General features: G+C 35.0%; 1 long non-coding RNA gene across 1 annotated transcript in view; it reads left to right on the top strand.

Annotated features, from left to right (window-relative positions):
* The window catches only part of LOC116216588, a 31,743-nt gene extending 28,004 nt beyond the window's left edge, over positions 1-3,739 (top strand). The window contains exon 3 of the long non-coding RNA XR_004159685.1: positions 2,358-3,739. This is a non-coding gene — a long non-coding RNA (uncharacterized LOC116216588). The remainder of the gene's footprint in view (positions 1-2,357) is intronic.

The raw sequence follows: 3,739 nt of genomic DNA, 5'->3' as shown, positions 1-3,739 counted from the left end.
CCTCCTCCTCCTCCTCCTCCCCTCCTCCTCCTCCTCCCCTCCCTCCCTCCCCTCCCTTCTCCTTTCTCTCCTCTCCTCTCCTCTGCTCTCCTCTCCTCTCCTCTGCTCTCCTCTCCTCTGCTTTCCTCTGCTCTCCTCTCCCCTCTGGTTAAAATCTTTTTTGAGCTGTTGTATTTAAGAGAGGACTTGTCTTAAATACTGGCTTGATGAGTACTACATGGAAAGGACCACTTAATTTGTGTCACATTATTTGTATGTGCTTGTATTATACGTGTTTTCTCAGAAGTGCTGCATCTGTGTTCATGTTCAGATTTTATCTGCTAAAAATTCTATGTCCTCTTTTGCATAACCATAACTTAGATCCTCACTTCCAGTCCTGATGGGCAGTTATGTATTCCTAACACAGAGATCTGCATTTGTCCTTGTTGAAAGGTATCTGTCTTGCTAAGGATTGTGCTGAACCCCAGCACAGTAGTCGGATGTCCCCCCACTGATGCAGTCTAAGCAGCCTGCGTTCTATGAAACAGCTACTAATGATATAGCTCCAATCCAGATCTTTGTGAAATCGTACTTAATATATCCTTCTATGTTGACAATGAATTTTAGAACTTATTTTTATCCACCTGCATGCTCATCTTCTGGTAGTTTAAGTAGTCATGCAAGCCAATTAGAAATATTAGTGAAGTCAAAATATATGACACTGCAAAAGCTCATTGAAACAAATAGACAGCACTTGATTATAACAAATGCTTGGTAGTTAATTTCTTTATTTATTTGTTATCTTCTAGGTAGTCAGAAATAATTCATTTTTTAAAAATATTTTACGGGAAAAAATTAAGCTAGTCTGTAATTCATCATGTTTGTATTTTAAGAAGATATATACCTGATGAGTACCTTCTCAAAGATGTTTGTTAATAGGCACCAGGCATCTTGGGGGAATACTATAAATATACTGAAGTGATGAATTTTCCAGCAGCCACACTAAACTGCAGTTTAACTGCTGTTCTTTATCTGTGAGTTGTGTCTACAGAGTTGGCACTGTCTACTAGATAGTAAGCAAGGGAATCAGTCACAGTCCAGTCAGGGAATAACAGAGTTTAGCAAAGCCTAATTTATATCCGTTGTACAGACCTTAGTGCTGCTATGGCTGTTGTAGTGGCCCAATACAAGTCTTATACCTGGTGTACAGTCATGGAGTTTGTAGATACCAATGCAGAATTTCTTGAGTTAGGAGAAATATTCCCAGACACTTTTTCAGCCACTTTGAGGAAAGCACATAATGGTTGCTTGGAAGAACTAATATCATCACTCCAAAAATTATTCACCTTTCTCCTTCTTTCTCCCAGCATGATGTTATAAGGTGTTATAAGGTATATGACACCCTTTAGCCAGTTTATGTCATCTGTCCTGGTTCTGTCCCCTCCCTACTCCTTGTGCACCTCCAGCTTCTCAATGGCACAAGAAATAGAAGCGTCCTTGGCTCTGTGTGAGCACTGCCATGCAATAACTGAAACACTGGTGTGTTATCACCATTATTTTAATCAAAAATCCAAAACATACAAGCCTGTAACCAAAAAAATAAAAATAAAAATAAAAAAAAATTATCCTATCTTAGTCAAAACTATGCCAGATTTATAGTGCATAATATTTTAGTCAATTTTACTTTAAATGAGATGATATAACAGAGAAACAGAGAGAACCTTATAACATCAAGAAACAGAAAAAATAGTAATAAGTAAAATGTAGGGTTCCCGCATAAAAGAAATTAAAATCCTTCATTTACTCTGTTTATTTTTTTGTGTATTTTTTAGTACTTTTTATGTGGTCATTGCTATTAAACTTGACATTCAATTATAATTTTAGAGGTATTTTCTCATGACCTTCCTCTCAATGAAAAGCTAAAGAAGATGTCAAAAATGTGTATGTATGCAAAACCATCTGGTAGAGGCAAAGTAATTCAACGGAAAGCTAGGTATCAGAGATGACTACTGTCTTAACTATTCTACGGGTTTTGATACGGAATGATAGCAATTTTATGAACTTTAAACATAAAGTAAACTTTCTAGCTGGCCTACTGGTTCCATTTCAGTCTACATTTATTCCATGGGTTTTCTGTTTCTGACTGAATGTATTTACGCCTCTAAAACTAAAGTTAACACCATTGAATATCCTTTTCACATAGGTTATATCTCTGCTATTGCTTTTAAATTGTAGATGGGCTATAAGCAGTTCAAGCAATGGCTAGATTTCACACATTAGAGGGACTCCCAGGATTTTAAAATCCGTGACCAAAGGGATTTTTACAGGTTTTATGTTCTCTTAACTGAAATTTACATAGTATATATATTGTTCTACAGGATACAGCACTGCAAGCAACTTCATGGGCATGAATACTGGTAGGAACAAATGAAGAGCAACACAATAGGCCTTTCCAAGTCTGTTGGTGCGAAGTTAACAGATGAGGGGATCTGGACCTCACACAGATTCTCTGCCAACTGCAGTACATACCTCATTGTCACTGAATTCCATCTCATCCCACTACAAGAAGCCATGACACAAACTGTATCCTATTCATAAATTCAAATTGCACTTATAACTACTGCATTATTTCCCTGTATTCATACTGAAAGGTTTTATTCAGAATCTTCTAACTTCCAGATTCAAACTTCTCATGAGCCTTTTGCTTTGGGTCTTACCGCCAATAAAAATAAAAAAAAAAAAAAGAGCTGTCCATGTCCATGGCATTGGCAGATTGGCAGACAGCAATGCTGTTCCTCAAAGTGTTCTATCTGCTGGATGATGTTTTGATTTTAAAAAAATTCTCTTTTCATGATTTATTTATTTGATTTTCTTAACGACCCTTCCTTAAATTCATTCAAGTTTGAATCTATTTTTGTCACATAGGATCTTCCAAAATGTGGACAGAATTTGTGATGAGAAATCAGTGCTATAGCAACCGTATTTCAGTGTATATACTTGAGGTGCTTTAAGACACTTTTCTCAGATAATATCCAGGTGGGTCCACAGGCTGCTACTGAGTCACAGTAGTATTGAAAACAATATTCCCAAATATTTCTTCTTGTTTGCAACTGATAAGAACTTTACATAATTTTGTGTGTGTTTCCTTATGTCTAAAACATGAAGAAAAAGGATTTACTTTCACCTTTGTTTTTGTTCTTTTTTATTTACAAAGATAAAATGGATTTTTATAAAGGAGAGATAAATAACTAATAATAATAACAAGTATACAAATAATTTTCCCTTCAGAGTGTTACCTAGTCCTGTGTATTCTACAGTATGTTTATGAGTGCATTGAAATATTTCTAAAACTGAAATTGAGTTTTATTGACATAGAACATAACTAGAGATTAAGAACACACATTGTACAAAATTTCTTATATGGATTTTCTTTCTTATTTTAATCTGTGCTTACAGTAACTCATATGAATTTGGATGTTCTTAATGACTCATGTAGTGTAATTACTTCTTTACAAAAATGTCGTTAGTTTTTTTTCCAGCCATATCTAAAGTGACCCTATCCTATCATTTTGTGATGTTTTTATTCACTTCTTTTGAACATTTACAATGTTTAATCAAAATGTTCTTTATCTGTTTTTTAATTTGTTAAAATTTGTCATCAATCTTCACACTTTGTAAGGCAGAAGGAAATAGTGTCCATCATTAGAGCAAACCATGGAACATTCTTTTGAAAGAAGAAATGATTAAACCAGCTTAGTTA

The sequence above is a fragment of the Meleagris gallopavo genome, chromosome 4 (genome assembly GCF_000146605.3).
Source record: "Meleagris gallopavo isolate NT-WF06-2002-E0010 breed Aviagen turkey brand Nicholas breeding stock chromosome 4, Turkey_5.1, whole genome shotgun sequence".
Lineage (NCBI taxonomy): Eukaryota > Metazoa > Chordata > Aves > Galliformes > Phasianidae > Meleagris > Meleagris gallopavo.
This window is presented reverse-complemented; position numbering and strand designations above follow the sequence as displayed.